Below are 22,515 nucleotides of genomic sequence, written 5' to 3'. Positions count from 1 at the left end.
CAAAAAGCAGCAATAGAACTGGACTAATTTGAACTCCCTGCTGACCCCAAGAATGCAAACAAAGAGCAAAAAGATTCTCTGGTCACCCAACAATACTGGCTGATAACAAAAAGGATCTACATTCCTTTTAAAAGCTTGGGTTTATAGTTCTTGGGATGTTCCCAGAAAAATAAATGTGCATTTGTGGCTTAGAATCCGTGGAAATAAATCCAGATATTTCAGCAGTAATTACAAAAATGTTGTGTTTTGCAAAATTCTCCAGAAAATTGCAATATAACTATACATGCTATTTTACCCACGTATGAAAGAGCCATACAATATTGTCCATAAGAGAGAAACTATGCTTATCCCAAAATCCAAGTGCTTATGGCCCAGCGTGGTAGCTCACACCTGTAATCCTGACACTTTGGTAGGCCAAGGCGGGCGGATCATTTGAGCTCAGGAGTTCAAGATCAGCCTAGAAAACACAGCAAAACCCTGCCTCTACAAAAAATACAAAATATTTAGCCTACTGGGACTACTACATGCCTGTAGTCCCAGCAACCTGGGGTGGGGGCTGAGGTGGGGGGCTCCCTTGAGACCAGTAGGTCAAGGCTGCAGTGAGCCGTGATTATGCCACTGCATTCCAGCCTGGGTGACAAAGTGAGACCTTGTCTCAAAAAAAACAAAAACTGAAAAAACAAAATCCAAGTTCTTAGATTTGGGTTTGAATATAATGGCATAGTCAGGTTTGGATTCTCATTTAAAATTACCTACTACTTTTCTTGAGAGAGAGAGACAGTCTCACTCTGTTGCCCAGGCTGGAGTGGTGCAATCATAGCTCATTGTAGCCTCGAACTCCTGGGCTCAGGCAATCCCCCTGCCTCAAACTCCCAAGTACCTGGGACTACAGGCATGCGCCACTATGCCTGACTAATATATTTATATATTATATAAATATATATAAAATATGTATATAATATACTATATATAATATATTACATATAATATATTTATTTATATATTATATATATTCTTTTGTAGATGTGGGGGTCTTACTAAGCTGCCCAGACTGGTCTTGAACTCCTATCCTCAAATGATCCTTCTGCCTTGGCACTGGGATTACAGGTGTGAGCCACTGCATCTGGCTACCTACTACTTTAATACTTTGAATTTTACATTCCTTGAAAGTATACAGAAATATGTTTAGAATGGAAATATTTTGAAAATAAATCACGCAGCTAGAGAAAAAGCTTTCTAATAAGCTCCTCTGGAGATACTATCTGTAACATGGTCTCAAGTCCCACTACAGTACCCTCTGAGGCCTATGAAACCCACACCTAACTAGAAATGATGCTGCAAAATGAGTTTAAACCTGTCTATAAACCTTTTAAATACATATGAAATATATACTTAATATTTTTTCTAAACGATAACTGGCAATATTGGTGAGACTGTAACAAAAGAGGCTTGTCAACTGCTGGTGGTAGGTACATTGGTACAACTTTTCTGTGGACACACCAGCATACAGGTCAAAGTCAAAAATCTCAATATCCTTTTACCTATTAATACATCTTCCAGAAATTTACCCTAAGAAAGCAATCATAGATGTGCACAAAAATGTATTATAAAGATAACCAAGCAGCACTATTTATAAATGTGAAAACTTAAAAGCAACTCTATTAGAGGGCTGCTAAAATTAGAGACAATTTCTTCTTTGGATAAGATCATATCTTTTTGATAGACACAAGATGAAAATTACAGGACTCTAGTAGACATAGACCCCTTTGAAAGCTTTCTACTCCCTGTAAGACACAGTGTCTGGCAATACCTAGTAATGCATATTTCATCCCCATTGTCCCTGCCCTTGGCCCAAGGTGAGAGTCCATATTTCCCTGTGTGGTCCTGAGCCCTAGAAAGCCTCATCTGACACTGGAGGTGACCTTGGCAAAGTTGACTGAGTCACCTGGTCAACCTCTGAGTAGCCTCTGATTAGCCACTGCAAGAAGCGAAAGGAGTCTGATCTCATCCCCTTTATAGAAGACATTGTTTTCCTCAGGCAGAAATTGTGGGAAATTCTCTTATCTCATTTGGGACTTTCAAGAGCAGGTTTTGCCCTCTTTTATAAATAATTTAAGGTAAACAATCAAGCAAACAAGCAAACTTTTTGCGGACATTCTCTTGCTGTATTAGGGTTCTCTAGCGGGACAGAACTAATAGGATAGATGTATATATAAAAGGGAGTTTATTAGAAGAATTGACTCACATGATCACAAAGTGAAGTCCCACAATAGGCCATCTGCAAGCTGAGGAGCAAGGAAGCCAGTCCAAATTCCAAAACCTCAAAAATAGGGAAGCCGACAGTGTAGTCTTCAGTCTGTGGCCAAAGGCCTGAGAGCCCCTGGCAAATCCCTGGTGTAAGTCCCAGAGTCCAAAAGCTGAAGAACTGGGTATCCAATGTTTGAGGACAGGAAGCATCCAGTATGGGAGAAAGATGAAGGCCAGAAGACTCAGCAAGTCTATTCATTCCACTTTCCTCTGCCTGCTTTATCCTAGCCGTGCTGACAGCTGATTAGATGGTGTCCACCCAGATTGAGAGTGGGTCTGCCTCTCCTAGTCCACTGACTCAACTGTTAATTTTCTTTGGCAACACCCTCACAGAAACACCCAGGAACAGGTCTTTGCATCCTTCAATCCAATCAAGTTGACCCTCAGTATTAACCAGCACTTGCTTTATGGCATCTATGCTGCTTATTTCTAGGAAGAGTTATGCGGTCTATGACACATCTTATTTAAGAAAGGAGACTTATTCTCAGTTTGTTTATTCCATATGCTTCTTATAGAGGAGAAGTAGATACATGGCAGCAAAGAGGATTTTCAAAGAAGTCTCCTATAATAAAACTCAATAGTCTACTGGGAGTGGTGGCTCACGCCTGTAATCCCAGCACTTTGGGAAGCTGAGGCAGATGGATCACCTGAGGTCAGGAGTTCGAGATCAGCCTGGGCAACATGGTGAAATTCCATCTCTACTAAAAATACAAAAATTAGCCAGGCCTGGTGATGGGTGGCCTGTAATCCCAGCTACTCAGGAGGCTGAGGAAGGAGAATTGCTTGAACCCAGAAGGTGGAGGTTGCAGTGAGCCGAGATCGTGCCACTGCACTCGGGCCTGGGCAATAGAGTGAAACTCAGTCTCAAAAAGCAAAGCAAAGCAAAGCAAAACAAAACAAAACAAAACAAAACAAAAAAACTCAATAGTCAACAAGTGACTAATTAAATACCTTATGGTATTGCTATACCATAAAATATTACGTAGCCATTAAAATCATGCAGTAGAAGAAAATTTTATTATATGAGAAACTGCTTACATGTGAAAAACAGATTACAAGCCAAAATGTGCAGCATGATCTTAATCAAGGAAAAATTGAGAAAAAACATTGGGTATATTCATGCCACAATATTAACATGTCTGGCTGAGGGTGTTTTTATTTTCTTCCTGGTGCTTTTCTGTAGCTTTGAAAATTCCCATCTTTCTTGTACTATTTTTGCATTAATCAAATGATTATGGAACAATTTTACCTATTTATTAGACTCAGTAATTACTTATTAAGTACCTATCATGTGCCAGATATTATGCTAATGCTAGGAACAAAATAGTCAACACAAGAAAAAAATTTCTTTACTTTGAGAGCTCATTTCTAGTCTGGCGAGAACATGGAAAACAAACCAATAAATAAATAAAACATATAGTATGTCAGAGGGTGAAACATGTTTTGAGAAAAAAAGAAAAGTAAATGAGGGAAGGGAGGTGGGAGTGCTTGGGACTGGAAGCAAGTGCAATTTTAAGTAAGGGAAGAGAAGGCTCTGTGCTGGGTAAGTGTGTCACTTTCAACTGAGTGCATTTGAATTTCAAATCTGTATTGGTGGCCACAGGTGACTAAAACAAATTACTATTAGTTATAGAGTAACTCAACTATCATCACACAATCACAGAAAAGGCAGAGTCTCTGGTGCACATGGGAAGCAGCTTAGATGGGGACCTAAGTGCCAAGACAGCCAGTAACACTAGCGGACATCCTGTGGTGGGCCTGGATAGTCCAGTTGTGACTCTATAAAGTAGCAGTCTAATTAAGACTTTTGCACAAGGATCCATGACAAAAGCAGAAAATTGCACCTTAGCGTATATCTCTTGATAAGAATATATATATTTTCCACACATGCACACACACACAGAGATGGGGTGGGGGGGGAGAGAGAGAGAGAGAGAGAGAGAGAGAGAGAACCAAATAGTCCTCCATTTGTAATACTTACCCTTCCTGGGAGAGTGTGAACATCTCCCTACTTTCTCTTCCCACCCTGAACTCGCCCAGCCAGGAATCCAGGAATGTGCAGCATGGATGCCCAAGTCTGAGTGGAGGTTGCATCAGTTTCAAAGACATTATGCTCTTCCCTGCCATGGTGGAGTGGTGAGCCGGTTGGCATCCAGGAAAAGGTTGTTAGGGAGTGGAGGTGGATGGAAGGTGAGAAATTATTTAATGGGTACAATATATGTTATTTGAGAAATGGATGCCTCAAAGCTCTGACTTAACCATTATGCAATCCATGCATGAAACAAAATTGAACTTGTACCCCATAAATTTACACAAATGAAAAAGAAGGTTTTTTAGGACCCAGATAGTTTTCCATCCAATAGACACTTTCAGAGAGTGCAATGCTATTATTTGTTTAGAAGTAATCTCGAATTCCCAGAATAATGGGCACACTTACATTTAAACAAAAGCACACTGTACATTTGAAACCCAAATATAAGCTATTTTGTGCTAATGTAAGGAACTGGATACTTAGAAGTTGACCAGAGAAAAACAACTCACTTGACTTGAAGAATTTTGCTAAATAATTTAAAATTGTCTTCCCCACGTATAACTGCTATGAATGATTTTAAATTTCTGTTTAAGCTTCTGTGTATTTACCACTTCTATCCCAGATATGGCATGGCTGGAATAAACAGGCACTTAATAAGTGAGGGCTGTGAATGACGATGATGATGATGATGATGAGAGGGATATTGACAAACCAATTCTTGCTAAAGTATAACAGTATTCTGCAATGTTTTGTCTCTCCTGGAGGCGTTTGTGTTTAAAAGGATAATCACAAAGACAAGATATGCGGAACTCAAAAGAATAAATGCTGAATGGTGTCATTCGAGGCCCTGGCATTTAAGGATTTCAGGGCTGGCTCTAAAGCCCTCAAAATTTGATACATAGTCATTTATAAACTCTGATTGGATATAAACTCAGTGCAGATTTTATAATCTTGGCATCAATCACCAAAATAGTCAGCCTTGTTCTTCATTTCCCAGAGCATAAACCTCTGGGAAGAACCTCTTTTCCCACCCTTACAGGCGGAGAGGATTCACCTCTCTCCAAAGGACATAGTGCAGGAAGCTCACTCTCCTCTACTGACCCAGGCACTTCCTCACTTTTGCCTACAGAAAAGGAAGGGGAGGATAGGGATGAGGGTAATTACATCTGATGCCTTTTAAGAGACATCAAGGCTACTGATTTCAAACCTCTGGACTGGATATTCCTGTGGCTTTTACTACATATTAAAGATGAAAGAGAAATGGACTCAGCACCATTCCACATTAATTATCTGTGGCCCTTTGGCTCCCAGGGCAGTGTCAGAAGTTTAGAGAGCCTCAAACTATATTCTGCTGATTTTAAAAAGAAAAATATAGCAAGTGGGATAATAGCATTTGTCAGTTTCATTTATAGCTCGTTTAGCTTGGCTGAATTAATGAGCATCTATTAGGCAGACTTGCAAGGATCCCTTTACACGTTCTTAAAGAGTACCATACAATTAAATATCACTGCGGTAGAATCATAAATAGCAGAAGCAAAAAGCATCCCTTAAATTACTCAGATTAGCATTTTTTTTTTAAGAGCAGCTACTTTTTACTGGTTCAGAACATCCTGGGTAAGGGACAGAAAACCAGATATTAATGAGACACCTCTTATGTGCACATCATTCACTGAGCAGGAATGTGCAAGAATGTGCAGCATGGATGCCCAGGGTTCCTCCTCTCTGAGATCTGTGTGTTGACCCTCCATCCACTAAACTTGCGAAGCATTTTGTATGTGCTTCTCCTGGGTCACTTCCTATTTTCTGTCCTTGGGTCTAGTTTTTGGCCCATGACTTACCCCTCCTTTGAATTACAAACTTTAGTCTGCAGACATTGCATTTTACAGGTTCATATTCCCCCAAATAATTAGCTCAGTGTTTCACACATAGTAAGATGTTCAATAAACAGTTTTTGATTAATAAATTACAAGAAAAAAAGAGATGTTGCTTCTCCTACAAGCTTATAAAAGCTAATAATGATAAGCAAATACTTTTTTTATAAGTACTTTCTATGTGCCTGACATTATGCTTGACACTTTAAATCATTTAATTGTGTCCCCATAGTAAGAGGACAAAACTCATCATTATGGAAATTAAGTGAATATTAGCCTAACATTACACAGCCAGATCCAGGATTTAATCACGAGTGTGACTCCAGATCATGTGATCTTAACTTTTATACCATACATTCCCATATTTTTAATGGTTGTTGATATTTTAGCATGACTTTTATCATCACTGTAATATCCAGGATACCATAATTCATTATGAAAACTGCTGAATGCTCTAGAGCCAAAGATCAAAGACATGCACTGAAGAAGGTTGGAAGAATTCAGTATTACCCTTGAGTTTGGTACTATCCTGGCCTGAAGAATGTTGGCATCATTCTGAATATTCAAGACAAATTTAGATGGAGTAAAATAGTGGGGTCTTGTAACTTTTTCCTGCATATCACGGGGCTTAGTGGAGGGAGAGAATTTTGTGGTACAAGATTACTAATCAACAAAATGTCTCTCAGGTCTTCTGAGTAACTGGGGATGGTAATATATTGTTTAATAGATAAATTTTTAAAATATTATTGTACCTCAACTTTACTATTATACACATTGACTGACTATGAAGGTTCAGAAGTATTCGTAAGCACTTAGAATGCAAGATGAATAGAATTCTGTGCCTGACTTCAAGGGGCTCACAGTCTAGCAGGTAAGCCAGTTGGGTAAACAATTTTAATGAAATTTGTTAAATGCTGCGTAGAGGTGAGGCTGGTACTACATGCTCTGTGGAGCTGGGGACAAGTGGGAGCCCCACCCCTTATAAACTGGGATGGGAGCTCCTGGGTGCTGCTGAGCCGCCAAAATCGTGGCTGCAGACCCAGGCCTCCTGCTCCACAGAGCAGGCAGGAGGCCCACTCCCACCCCCACCCCAGATGCAGCTGTAGCTGCTGAAACTACAGCGGCAGGCTCAGATATCCCTGCACTTTTGGGGGTCCAGGAAGGCCCCCCTGACCTGGCAGGCTCAGAAGTGCCTCCTCCTGCTACCTGGCTTCTTCCTGTTCTCTGAGCCCACTCAGATCTCAGAACATCAAGCAGAGCCCCAGGCACCATGAATAGCAGCAGGAGGCAGACAGACTCCTGGGTGGAAGGGGGTGGGCCACCGAAGGCCTGAAGGCTGGGGGCCGGGTTGCCAGTCTCACAGGCCAGAGCGGGAACTTGTGGTGCCTTTCCCGGTGCCTTTCCCATGGCCCAATCCTTTCACACTCCCTCCCCTCTGAGGCCCACATAAGCCCCAGGCTCAGCCAGAGCTGAGGAGACAATGGGATGACTAGCTGCAGAGAGGAGCAGCACTTTCTGCTGATAGCAAGATACATCGGGACAACTGGCAGCAGAGAAGAGCAATTCACTCCAGGGCCTCCTCTCTGCTAGGAGCTGGGAAGCAGCAAGACAGCCTACCTGTAGACCCACTCCAGGGCCTCCTCTCTGCTAGGAGCTGGGAAGCAGCAAGACAGCCTACCTGTAGACCCACTCCAGGGCCTCCTTTCTGCTAGGAGCTGGGAAGCAGCAAGACAGCCTACCTGTAGACCCACTCCAGGGCCTCCTTTCTGCTAGGAGCTGGGAAGCAGCAAGACAGCCTACCTGTAGACCCACTCCAGGGCCTCCTTTCTGCTGAGAGCTGGGAAGACACCAGGACAACCTGTCTGCTTCCAACTCCAAGGTCTCCTCTGAGCTAGGAGCTGAACACTTGTTGCGACACCCTGGCTGTGTAAAGGAGCTACCCACCGTGGGTCTCTGTGAGCTGTTCTACTGCTCAATAAAGCTCCTCTTCATCTTGTTCACCCTCCACTTATCTGCGTACCTCATTCTTTCTGGTTGCAGGACAAGAACTCAGAACCCATGGAATGGTGGAGCTAAAAGAGCTATAACACAAACAGGGCTTAAATATGCCCCTTGCTCAACATGTTATGGGTGAAGAGAAGGAGAGAAGAGCTGCAGACCCTTGGGGAGCCCAGACCTGGGAGCTCCCTGAGCCAGGGCTGTGACTCTGTCTTTGGAGGTGTGTGGTGCCTGGCAAACTTATGGGTTCCACTGTGTTCCCTGCTGCCAACAATGGAAAATGCTTGTGATGTGCCTGCTCTATCTGCACCCTCACAGCCAGGCAAAGAGCCGGTGCCCGTGCTGGCCTGCCCAGCTGCAGCAGCCAGGTGTCTGACTGTGCAGTGACTGGATCCCATGCTCACTCACACACCCCTCACCGCTCCATGAATGATTCACCCTTAGCAGGCATGCGATCAAGGCCAGTAGTGTGAGCCGAGTGCAGCCTGCCAGGCCAAGTGGGCAGAATGAGCCCAATAGGCCTGAGTAAAACTTGGACAAAGGCACCACAGGCCAGAGGTTTCAGGCCGGAAAAGCAACACCCCAAAGGTGCCGTAACAATAGCGCCCAGATGCAACTACCAGGGTTCAGGGACAAGGCTGTAGATCTAAGACCAATGGGATTAGGCTGGTTCCTCATCCTCAAGGGCCATGGAACTTTACTGGACCCTTAACAGGTCGAGAGCTGAGCCTTAAATATGAAACAAGATTAGAGCAAGAATAACCTTAAAGCTGACTTAACCATGAACCTTAATGCTGCTGGTGAGGGGTTTTTTAATTCCCCTTAAACTAGATCAAGAATAGGGTTGGCTTCAGAGTCTGAGTGAATGTGGTTTTAAGATGAGGCAAGTATTTTATGAGAAAATAACAAGACCTAGTTACGTAGATTTGACCAAAAGGGACTAATGAACATTCATATATTTTTATAGGTAATTCACTGGACTCTTCTTTGCCATCCTAAAGCATTAACTGCTAAAGGTTTTCTCAGCATTTTATTTAGAGTAATGACATTGCTGTAATGATGGTATCACTAGTAAGTCATTTGGCAGTCTGATCTGTTACTATTGAAATGCTTGTAAGACTTTTCATATTCTAGAAAATCTCTGATTTCTAATTATGATAGCTTATTCTAGCACCTGAAAATTTACTACTTAATTAATACATAATTTTAGATAATTTGACAGAGGCTAGCCTGAAGTTTATCTTTGATGGATTCGTATTAACTATAATTTACTAGGCTAATGAAGTTGGGCAAGATTGCACGAAAAATGTTTAAACAACTTTCGAAACTAGTTTTTAAGTACCTTAAATACTTTAAAAGCTATAATTTACATAGCAATACTGAGTTGATTATAATAATAATAATCATTACCTAATCATGAAAGTAGTGTTTCTAGTAATATTGACTTGGCAGCCTAGAGATAATCCTCTTTGAATCATTAGGGACATTTATGATAGTTAGATCTTTTTGGGGTTTTAAATGACAAAAACCCAGCTTGATAAGCATAGCAAAAAAAGGACAATTTTGTCATCCTCTTAACTGCAGGAAGAGCAAGTGTCTTAGTCTGTTTAGGCTGCTATAGCAAAATACCATAAACTGGGTAGCTTATAAACAATAGAAATTTATTGCTCACTGTTCTAGAGGCTGGGGAGTCCAAGATGAAGACATCAACAGATCAATGTCAGGTGACAGCCCCACTTTCTGGCTTGTAGAGGTCTCTTCTCATGTATTCTCACATGATGGAAGGGGCTAGCTGGCTCTCTGGGGTCTTTTTTTATAAAAGCACTAACCTCATTCATGAGAACTCTGCTCTCACGGCCTAATCGGCTCCCAAAGGCCCCATTTCCTAATGCCATTATCTTGGGGCGATTCGTATTTCAACATATGGTTTTGGAGGGGACACCAACATTCAGATCATAGCAGCAAGGGTTCAGCTGGGGCCCTGGGATATTAGAACCAGGAGAAGAATGAATGCTTTCAGGACTCTGTCTCTCATTGCTACTTCCCTTGCCTTTAGTAGTCTTCCTTTCTATGAAACAGAGCCATGTCTGCCCTCAGTAGCAGACCCCCACATCCTACTGCATCCAGCACCTCAGAGAAACTACAACTATTTCTCTCTTTTCTTGAATTTTCAAGTTCTTATAAGAGCTATGATTGTCACAGCTTGGGTCAAGTGTCCATCCCTGAACAAATCAGTTATGGTCAAGGGAGTCACAGTATCATTATAGTTGGTTCAACTGAAACCACTCATGTGTAGATTAATTACCGTAAGACTAGACTAAATATTTTTTAAAAGAAAACTTAAAATATGTAAGTAAATAGAAAGGCATAACATCTTCCACTATGGGAACTCTCAACAGTGCAAATTTCTCATTCATCCAATAATTATGTAATTATGTACTGGATGCCAGGCATTTTATTTAGCAGTGGTCGTTTTCCCCCAAATATTTATAACTTCATTGAAATTCCAATCAAACCCCAGATGAATGTTTTAAGGACACAGACAAACTGATTATAAAGTTGATAAAGAAGTAAATGTACATAAAAACATTTGAACATTTATTAAAAGATGATGTTTTTGACATATGTAAGTATAATTTATAAACTACAACATACAATGGAGGAGGGACCTATATAATGGTAAGATTTCCATGTTCCATTTGAAGTGGTAAATCACTGATTCTAAGTAGATTGTAAAAAGTTAAGTGTGTACATTGTAGAGTAACCACTAAAAAAGCTACTGTCCTAGTTTCGGCTACTATAAAAAGAAACAATAACTGGGTGGCTTATAAATGACAGAGTTTCATTTCTCACAGTTTTAAAGACTAGAAGTTTGAGATCAGGGTCACGGCCAAATTTTGATGAGGGCCCTTTTCCAGGTTGCAGGCTGCCGACTTCTCATAGTTTCCTCACATGGTGTAGAGCTGAAAGAGGAAGGATGCTCTCTCATGATTTTTATGAGGGCACTAATCCCATCTGAGGGCATCACCCTTATGTCTTCATCTAATCCTAATTACCTCTCAAAGATAATTTCCTCCCAATACCACCACAGTGGAGGATAGAGTTTCTACACATGAATTTTGGGGGACACAAACATTTACTTCATAACAAAGATACAAAAAATATAGTTAATAGATAAATTAAATGGAGTAAGAAATGTGTTTAAATAACCCCACAGAAGGCAGAAAGGGGGAAACAGAGGAAAGAAAAACTGAGGAAACAAAAAATACATAATAAAATGGTAGTTCAAAATACAAGTAAATCAATAATTAAATTAAATGCACATGGTATGAACACATCAAGTAAAAGACAGATTATCAGGATGAATTTTTTAAAATGTGACCCATCTATATGCTGGCTATAAGAAACACACTTTGGATATACAATATAGGTAGATAAGAAATGTGTTTGTAATAGTGTTATGCAAAAATATAATAATATATGGTGAAAAGGTTAAAAAATACCATGCAAACACTAATAAAAAAGGCTGTAGTGGATATATTAATATTTGGCAAATAAATAATCCAGGCATAAAGAGGGAAATAATGTAATGAAACAATAGTCAATTTAATAAGAAGACATAATGATCCTAAATATGATTACATTTGGCATCAGTGTTACAAAGCAGATGAAAGAAAAACAACAGAACTGAAAGAAGAATAAACAAATCCACAGTTATATTTTGAAACTCAAGTACTCCTTTCTCAATAATCAATAGAACCAATAGACAGAAATCAGTTAAGATATAGGGGTGCAGGCCTGGGCATGGTGGCTCATGTCTGTAATCCCAGCACTTTGGGAGGCCGAGGTAGGTGAATCACTTGAGGTCAGGAGTTTGAGACCACCCTGGCCAACATGGTGAGGGTTAAAATACAAAAATTAGCCAGGCGTGGTGGCGTATGGCTGTAATCCCAGTTACTTGAGAGGCTGAGGCAGGAGAATCACTTGAACCCAAGAGGCAGAGGTTGCAGTAAACTGAGATCACATTACTGCACTCTAGCCTGGGCAAGAGAGTGAGACCCTGTCACAAAAAAAAAAAAAAAAAAAGATATAGCAGTGCTGAGCAATATCATCAAACAACTGGATGTAATTGACATTTATAGAACACTTCATACAACAGAAGATTAAACATTCTTTTCAGGTATACTTGAAACATTCACCAAGATAGACCATAATTCTAACAAATTAAAAATATTCAACATCATACAAACTATGATCTCTGACAGTAATAGAACATGGACTAATAACATAAAGATAAAGACAACTCTCCAAACATTTGGATTTTAAACAAAACATATCTTAACAATCCAAGGGTCAAAGAGGAACTCTGAAGGAAAATTAGAAAATATTTTGAATTTCATAAAAATGAAAACACAAAATATCAAAATGTGTATCATACAGCTAAGAGGAAAATGTATAGCATTATATGCTTATAGTATTAAAGAAGATTGGTCTTGAATCAATCTAAGCTTTCTCCTTCACAAACTAGAAAATTAAGAGCAATAGAAATCCAAAGCAAGGAGAAGTAAGAAAATAATAAAGACAAGAGCCAACATCAATGAAATAGAAAACAGAAAAGCAGCAGAGAAAATCAATGAAACCAAAAGCTGGTTCTGTGAAAAGATCAATACAATTTATAAACCTCTAGTAACAATGACAAAAGAAAAAAGAGAGAAAATGCAAATTACTGACATTAGAAATGAAAAAGGAGATATCACTACACCTCATAGATATTAAAAGAATAATAATTGAATACTATCAATAACTCTATACTCATAAATTTGACAACGTACATGAAATGGATCAATGTCCTAAAAATCACCAACTACCAAAACTTACTCAAGGTGAAATAGACAACCCAATTAGTCCTATAACTAATAAAGAAATTAAATTTGTATCTTAAAACCTTCTGCAAAAAAAAAATCTTCTGGGCTCAGATAGTTTCACTGGCAAATTCTACCAAATATTTAAAGAAAGAAACACCACGAATTCTACACATTCTATCCCATAAAATAGAAGAGATACTACTTCTTATTTTATGATCTAGTATTACCCTGATACCAGAGCCAGATAAAGACATTTCAAGAAAAAGAAAAGTATAGACCAATATCCCTTGTAAACATAGACACAAAAATCCTCAACAAAATATTGGCTAGCCAAATTCAGCAATACATAAAAGGAATAGTACAACATGACCAAGGAGGTTTATTTGTGAGTGCGAGGATGGTTCAATATTTGAAAATTTGTCAATATGATCCATATATTAACAGTTAATGGTAAAAGATTAAATATATTATTCCAATGATTCAAAAAATTGAAATATTTAAGTATGAATCTAACAAAACATATAAAGGATTTGAATAATAAAACTACAAAATGCTGCTAAAAAATATTTGTAAATAAAGACCTTGATAAATGGTGAAGTACACTGTCTTCATGGATTGAATGATTCAACATAGTAAAGATATTCATGCTGCTGAAACTAATTTACAGCAGCAATTTTTGGAGATACAAATTGGTCCTAAACTTTGTAGGTAAAGTCAAAGGAACTAGAAAAGTCAAACAGTTTTGGAAAAGAAAATGAAATTGGAGGAATCATACTACCTAATTTTAAGATTTGCTATAAAGCTATGCTAATCAAGACAGTGTGATATTGGTGAAAATATAAACACATAGATAAACAGAAGAAAACAAAAAAAAGAGATCCAACAATTATGGCCAATTGATTTGGATAAATGGTCCAGGCAATCCAGTGAAAAAAAGACAGTCTTTTCAACAAAATAGAAATATTGAACATCCATATGCAAAATACACAAAACTTGAGCCAAACTTCACAACTTACAGCAAAAGTTAACTCGAAATGGTTCATAGATTTAAGTGTAAACATCAAAATTATAAACCTTAGGTAGAAAACATAGGAGAAAATCATTGTGAGCAGGGGTTAAGTAAAGAGTTCTTAGAGATGACAATAAAAGCACAATCCATAAAAGAAAAACTGATAGATTGGATCATGTCAAAATTAAAAATTTCTGTTTATTTTCACCCAACAACCTATGCATGAATATTTATAATCATTCTATTAATAATCACCAAAAACTGGAAGCAACCCAAATGACCTTCAGTGGATGAATACTGTGACTATATCCACACAATGGAATATTGCTCAGCAATGAAAATGAAAGAGTTATCAATACATGCAACATCTTAAATTAATTTCAAAGACATTATGCCCAGTGAAAGAATCAGTCTCAAAAGGTTATATCCTCAACGAGTTCATTTAAATGACATTCTGGAAAATATACAACAATAGTAATGAACAGATCAGAAGTGCCAAGGGTTTGGGGTTAAGGAAAAATGTAACTAAATAGGAATAGCACAAGGATATTTTTGGGGTGATGGAGCTTTTCCTTATCTGGAATGAAGTGATGGTTATGCAAATCTATACATTTATGAAAATTCATAGTACTGTATACCAAGGCAAACAGTCAATTTTAAATTATGCTAATTTAAAAAAATAAACACACAAGAGGATTAGGAGACTTTACCTGTTAAATTTCTTTTTTTTAAATTTTACTTGGCATTAGAGAGAGAAAAAAAGTTCTGATTTGACTTTACAAAATCAGTAAATTCTGTATGCCAGAAAATAACATAAATAATATTAAAAGATAAGTGACACACCAGCAGAAAATTTTTGCAACATATTTACTAAGCAAAAGATTAATGTATAAAACATATTAAACGCTCCTTTATATCTAAAAGAAAAGACAAACAAACCAATAGAAAAAATACACAAAAGATCTGAAGAGGCAATTCCCAGAAGAAAAAATCCAAATGGCCAATAAACATATGAAAAGACGCTCAGTCACAATAGTAATCAGGAAAATGTACATCAAAACAACAATGTGATATTTTTCATCCATTAGAATGCCCAAACTGAAAAAGATGAATAATGTAAGCAAGAATAAAGAAACTGGCCCACTCTTCCACTCTTCCATGTTGGTGAGAGTGGAAATCAATGACACTCTTTTGCAAGGCAATTTGCTAGTTTCAATCAAAATTTAAAAGCAATGTCCTTGGACCCAGCAATTCCATTTCTAGGAATTTTTCCTCTTAAAGAAATATTTACATATATGCATAGAGACATACGTATAAGAATGTATATTGTGACATTGTTTGTGTAATAATAAATTATAAATAAAGCTAAATATTTACCGATAAGAGGTTAATGAATTATGATAATTCATATTCACAAATAATATTCAGCCACTATAAAGAGTAAGATAAATCAAAACACATTGACATGAAAATATTTCCTAACAGAGTAGGAGTAAAAAGGCAAATAACAGAACTATATATATATAAAACATGATAATTTATTAAAATCAAAACAATTACATGTTTACATGTATACATATACACATATGTAGATGTGTAAAGGTAAGAAAAACAGTCTGGAAGGCTATTGATGTCAATAGTTTTCCCCGTGGTAGGTAGCTGTAGTACAAGTGAGCAGTATGAATGGGCACAGTATCAGCTTTCTAACAGGATTTAATTACACAGCCTTAAATCAGAATAATTTAAGGAATGTTTAATAATTTACAAAGCTGTGGGCTGGCTGTATGGAAAGAGTTGGAACAATGCCGTGGGGTTAGAAACTGCTGAAACCATCCACAGGTCTGAGAAATAAGAGCAGAGAGTAGTTTTTGGAACCCAGTAGAAGAGAGTGGTGGGAAAATGGCTGTTTTGAGAGGGGCCGCAACTTTTGATCAAGAGATACAGTCTCTGATGACTGCTCAGGGAAGAAGTCAGACCAATAAAGGAGAATCTTACCCACTTGCCATAAGAATATAAATAGTTCATGTTCAGTGGAGTGTGCTAGACACTTTTGGTTACTCACCTATAATCAATTGCCTCGTCCTCATTCTTAATGAACCCTATTTTTGTTTAGGCATTCTCCAGTCTCCCATGTAGCTGAACAATGCCTCCAGGGCAGAGGCCTATCCTGGTGCTGGTGAGAATGGTCTAAGGGTTATCCTAGTGCCCTTTTCAGTGACACAGAATAGTCAGGTGGCCCAATCCAGCCAACAAGGCAAGAGAGAAAGCCCATTGGAGAGCCTCTGAGAAAGTCTTTCTCATTACAGAACCAAACAGTCAGACAGTCTGTTCTCTGAGGGTGTCACATCTGGATAGAATGACTGGAGCTTCACATCTGGATAGAATGGCTGGAGCTGCTGCAGCCAACTTGCTACAAGCACAGGGGATGGCAGAGCGCAGAGATGAGATGACCCTGTGTTCCTGATGGAATCAACCAGTCATGCAGATCCCACTATTTCTGGACTGGCTGTTAGGTGAGATAATGAATTATTTCCACAATGCATGCTTCTTGGAGCACAGGGAGACTCTTACTTGAGGACCGTGTTACTTCTCACTGGGGCCATGCTGGCAGTGTTTAAGTCAGGCTGCTCTTAGGCTTCTCCAGAAGGACCTCACATCTCACAGCCACTTTTCTGACCCTATCCTTAACAAGTAGGCCTACATTGTAGGTACTGACCATATATTTTCTATATTAATCTGAAAAACATGATGGTTTTGAGGTGCCACATTTCCCAAGATATATCTTAGAACTGAAGTTACGCTTTAATGAATAAAAAAATTATGTTCTTTTAGAATTTATTATTTCTAAGATAACACTTAATTATTTTTGAGGATAACATATTCTTTTTAAATTTTTTTATTACACTTTAAGTTCTAGGGTACATGTGCACAACGTGCAGGTTTATTACATACGTATACATGTGCCATGTTGGTATGCTGCACCCATTAACTCGTCGTTTACATTAGGTGTATCTCCTAATGCTATCCCTCCCTGCTCCCCCAACCTCACGACAGGCCCTGGTGTGTGATGTTCCCCACCCTGTGTCCAAGTGTTCTCATTGTTCAATTCCCATCTAATGAGTGAGAACATGCTGTGTTTGGTTTTCTGTTCTTGCGATAGTTTGCTGAGAATGATGGTTTCCAGTTGCACCCATGTCCCTACAAAGGACATGAACTCATCCTTTTTTATGGCTGCATAGTATTCCATGGTGCATATGTGCCACATTTTCTTAATCCAGTCTGTCACTGATGGACATTTGGGTTGGTTCCGGCACTCCCCAGTGAGATGACCCCAGTACCTCAGTTGAAAATGCAGAAATCACCGGTCTTCTGTGTCGCTCGCGCTGGGAGTTGGAGACTGGAGCTGTTCCTATTCAGCCATCTTGTTTTTTCTCTGATGGCGAGTGATGATGAGCATTTTTTCATGTGTCTGTTGGCTGCATAAATGTCTTCTTTTGAGAAGTGTCTGTTCATAGAGGATAACATATTCTATATATCTCTATAAAATATAGAACATGGAGGAAAGTGAAAAGAAGGAAATAAATATTTTGTATTCATAGATAATTACTATTAACATTTGTGCATAGACATATAATTTTAGAGTTTTTTCCAGAAAGCTATTGGAAAAATCAAACCCTGCTTACCACTTTATAAGATACTGTTCTCATTTAGTCTGTAGCATCACAAACAGCTCACCTTTGGTTGCACAGTGTCCAGTTGAATGGATGCAGCGCAATATGCTTACCTACTTCTATATTGCTCAGGATTTGGGTTGGTTCTAATTCTTGAAGTCTCTTTGATAACAAAGGAAAGGGAGAACAAAGAGAGGGGAGAAACTGGGAATTTAGTATTCAAATATTAAATTTGAACACCTCTAAACTTGAATAGTAAATTGGAATTGCTCCTCAGAGTAAAGTACCCAAAGAACTAATAACTTACTCTTTTCTGCAAATGGTGTCTCTCTATTGGTTTATCGCATTAGCTTGCCTTTGAGTTCAAGCAGGCAAGACACAGAGGCAGGTCCCTGAACCACAGCACTCTAATTTTACATGTCAGAGTTAATACCAGTATCAATGTCAATGTGGGAAGCTGGGCTTTAAAGTAATCACCTCCTACTTATGGTTTGTTGAATAGAATTGAAAACTCAACGTTTTCTAAAGGCTCACCACTAAGACTAGATTGGCATTCCTAAAAGTGGGAGGCTCAAAGACATTTCAAGCATGTTTCTGTCATAGTGATTTGTTGTGGTGGTTCATTAGCAAAATCTCTCTTCTACCTCACTCTAATAGTAACAATAGAACCTATGATATCTCTAGAGAACTTTACAGTTCACAAAGGGGATTTCACCTCACTCTCTGATCTGATTACCACCATAGACCTTTGAAATCAGCTGGTAGCAGGGAAACCTCCTACCCCTCCATCTCCTGCCTCTGTCTCCAAATTCCATTCTGACTGGACTATGCTTACTGGTGATTGGGGTAACCGTGTTTTAAAAGACATGTGCATTACACGAATCCTCTCTCTTTGACCTGTTGCATCCAGCCTTGTGTGGCAAGCTTGTCCAATGTCTGGATTGGGAGAGTGGGCTGGCATTTCTCTAGCTTTCTTTTCTGTGTGTGTGAACTCTGAATGCTCTGGTCTCCAGGGACTGGCTGGCAGTAAGAGTTGGATTTCAAGCAGAAGGAGAAGACCCATTAAGCTTACCTGAGCTTAAGTAACAAGCGGTAGTCCAGATTATTACAGGGTACAGGCACCAGTCCAGCTAGTCATAAAATGGTTTCTGCTCTCATTTTGACACTGTGATTTATGTGTGTGTGTCCCTGCAAATCTGCATCACCCCAATATCATCAATACTTCTAGTCTAGTGGTTTATGCTCATATTATAGAGAAGGAAACCAAGACTCAGACCCCTGTGTGACTTGCCCAAGGTCACAGGGCTGGTAATAATGGAGCCTGACCTAGCTCTCCATTTCTGATCTTCAGTCACCACGCCAGGCTTCCAACACTTTATCTTTCCCCAGACATGACCCACATCTTGGCCACTCTTCATTTTGTCAATAATAAGCAATGGGCAAGCTCTTCCCCTGGATGGACAGCTTTTCCTGTTATCACCCAGTCACATGCAGGCCTCACTGTTCTCATGTCTTTTCTCCTGCTACAGGAACAAATCATAACGCTACTAGAGCTCCCTCTTGTCAAGGAGCAGAAAGTTTTGGTAACTATTGTTCAGTCTGTGCTCAGGAGTGACATGGACAATAGGTAGATTTCTGCAGCCTTAGGGAAGTATCAGAATGAATCTGTTGAAAAACTGTGGTTCCAGAGACTCTTGCCTGTAATTCTCCCCAGCATAGTCTTTTATCTTTTATTGCCTTGCATGACTTCTTCTGCTTTCATTACCACTGAGACAAAGGCATTTTTTTGTACTTACTGAATTTTTTCTCTAGGTATCATATGAGTGGTGTACAAACTCAACTTTCAACCTCCTGCTATTCAACTTGAGAGCTGTTTTATGTATTTTACCAATTTCAAGTTACTTTCTAACTGACTGCAGGAAAAGTTCTTTATGTCCTTCTGGAGAAGCAACCAATTTTCACTGAATGGTAATACAATTGAGTCCTTCTTACTTGCTTTCAAGTCTCATCACAAATAGTTAGCATTCTGTTCCTTTTGCCAGAAATAATGGCCTTATGTTTATAAAAAAAACAAAATGCATGTGTTGCAATATAGATTTAAAAGTCGACACTGAAATATGCTTTCTTCTCTTAGTAATATTATTTTTTATTACTTCTCTCTCTACATTTTTAAACCCACATGATACAGATATCTGACTCATGAAAAGAAAAATAGAAGTGAAAATTGTCATTTTTCTCAAGAAATAGCCCTTTCTTTCCACAATTATGAAGACGACCACTTGACTTTTATTACTAAGCTTTCCAAACCACTGAGCATGTACCTTCACATGCCTGCAGAATGCACTTGTTGAATTCCACTTGTTCGACACTCTGCACATGCCTGCACTTGTTGAATTCCAGTTACACATCACTATCACAGACAGGTAAGGGGTCAATGAAATACATATTCATGACCCCACAAATAATCCTTTCAGTAGTCCGTTTCCTAGTTACACGATTTCCCTTTTCTTAAATCCTTGAATTATTTGATAAAAGTCTCCACAGTGGTGTTTTTATTGTGGCTGAGCTTTGGTGGGTAAAGAGATAAAAGAAAAACTTCAACCTATGGCCTTGGGACACACATAAGAAATTTGCTACCCAGATGAGACACACTTGTGGAAGCCAAAGATCTTCATACTTATATCAAATCCATGAATGTTCTGGCTTCTGAACATGGCCCAAGTACGGGAGGGTTATGTGCAGTATTAAACAGATGACTAACTACATCTGATGCCTAAGTAGTGACTTTGTGGTGGACACACAACTTTTTCATCATGCTATCATGCAATCATCTTTAAAACTCGGGATGTCATCTTCCTCCCTTGTAAGTTCAAGCCCCCAGATATGGCTTATCAGGCCACTTGTAATATGCGTGCTTTCAAGTTCATGATATATATTGCATTACATTTATAATATCAGGTGAGGTGACACGGTAAATGATACCTTCAACTGTCTCCAGCTCCAATCTTGGAAAATGTTTCTGGTAGTCCTAGTAGCAGGGATAGCAAGCTAAAATAAGGGGGTTATCTTTTAACCCCCAGAACCTCAGAATGTGACCCTTATTTGGAATTAGGGTCTTTACAGAGTTAATCAAATTAAAATAAGATAGGATTGGCACTAACCCAATATGAGTTTTTAGAAAAAGGGGAAATTTCAACCCAGAGACATGCACGGAGGGAGAACTATAAGAAAAGATAGATAGAGTCAGAATGCCATGAGAAGACAAATGCACAGACTAGAGGGATGCAACTAGAAGCCAAGCAATGGCAAAGATTTCCAGCAAACCACCAGATGCTAGAAGAAGCATGGAACAGATTCTCCTTCACAGTCCTCAGAAGGAACCACCCTGGCAACACCTTCATCTGGGACTTCTAGCTTCCAGAACTTTGAGACAATAAATTTCTGTTGTTAAAGCCACCAGTTTGCGGTACTTTGTTATGGCAGTCCTGGGAAACTAATATAGGTGGTAAATGAATCATAGAAAAATAATTCAGTGCTGAACAAGACCAGTTACTGGAGAGATTTCTGGCATTGTAGAATTGATGGGTGATATTAAGAAGATAGACCCATTTTCAGGGTCATAATCACAGTTTTATGCACAGTTTATAATTGCATCATGTTCAGATAGGATACCAAAGACCAGCCTGTGAGGACAAGCATCTTCAGTTCCATGAGTATAATAAGAAAATATTTCCTCTGCTGAAACTATAGCCCTGCCCTTGCGTGGTGCCTGCCCCTTGATTCTTTTGTTTTTCGTTTTTCGTTCTTTTTTTAGTCATCTCTATAGCTTTACTCTCCTTGGAAAGGTTCCATCTGCTTTACAATGATAGTGTTTACTTAGCTGGCTTCCTAGGTTGGAGTAACAGGAGGGAAGAAGAGAAATTATTGTAATTTTTTAGTCTTAAGCTAAATCTTGATATTACTGTCATAACCCTGGCAAGCAGTTTTCCTGTGATAGTGTTATAAGAAATCTCAGCCATTATGTAGCAACCACAATTGTATTCTCATTCCCACTACCTTTTTTTTTTTTCCTTCTTGTTTTGGGTGTTTCTCTGCTGGAGGCAAACGGAGCTCCTGAATCATTAGGATGGACACAACATCAATGGAATCTGCTTTTAGTGGAATGGGTCTTTGGATAATCTGTTTTCATCACATCAAGACCTAAACCAGTCAGTTAACACAGAGGAAATATTAAAGGCAATATTTTTTCCTTAAGGTAAGGCACCAGATAAACCACGTGCTATTTTTTTTTTCACTTAAACACTAAAGTGAAAACATTCAGCAAAGTCTTATTGAGGAAGAAATAAGAAGAAAATTGATTTAAAAACAAACAGATGCTGCCAATACGATCTCTGGGAGGCTGGGAATCAGGTCCACTTTGGTCTCATCTTTTTCACCTTCTACTGAAGTACTACTCACTTCTTTTTCCATTCATTTCAGCCTGTCTCCCAATATACCATCTGTCCACCTCATCTGAGAAAGCTTACAGACAAAGAAGTAAATAGGGTAACATACAGGAGGCCAAAGTATGCTAAATGGTTATATAGAGATCAGATAACCCTCCTCCCATTGCTTTTCCACTGTGAACCATTTCAAACTGACAGGACAAGAGTGCCGCCATCTTCACAACACGCCACCATCTTAAGCTTTGAGTTTCTATTTGACCACCTGGCCAAAACCCCGAATGTCATCCCTGCCCATAGCTTCAACAGAGCATAATGGC

This window comes from Trachypithecus francoisi, unplaced genomic scaffold, assembly GCF_009764315.1.
Source record: "Trachypithecus francoisi isolate TF-2019V2 unplaced genomic scaffold, Tfra_2.0 Lachesis_group15, whole genome shotgun sequence".
NCBI classification, from domain to species: domain Eukaryota; kingdom Metazoa; phylum Chordata; class Mammalia; order Primates; family Cercopithecidae; genus Trachypithecus; species Trachypithecus francoisi.
This window is presented reverse-complemented; position numbering follows the sequence as displayed.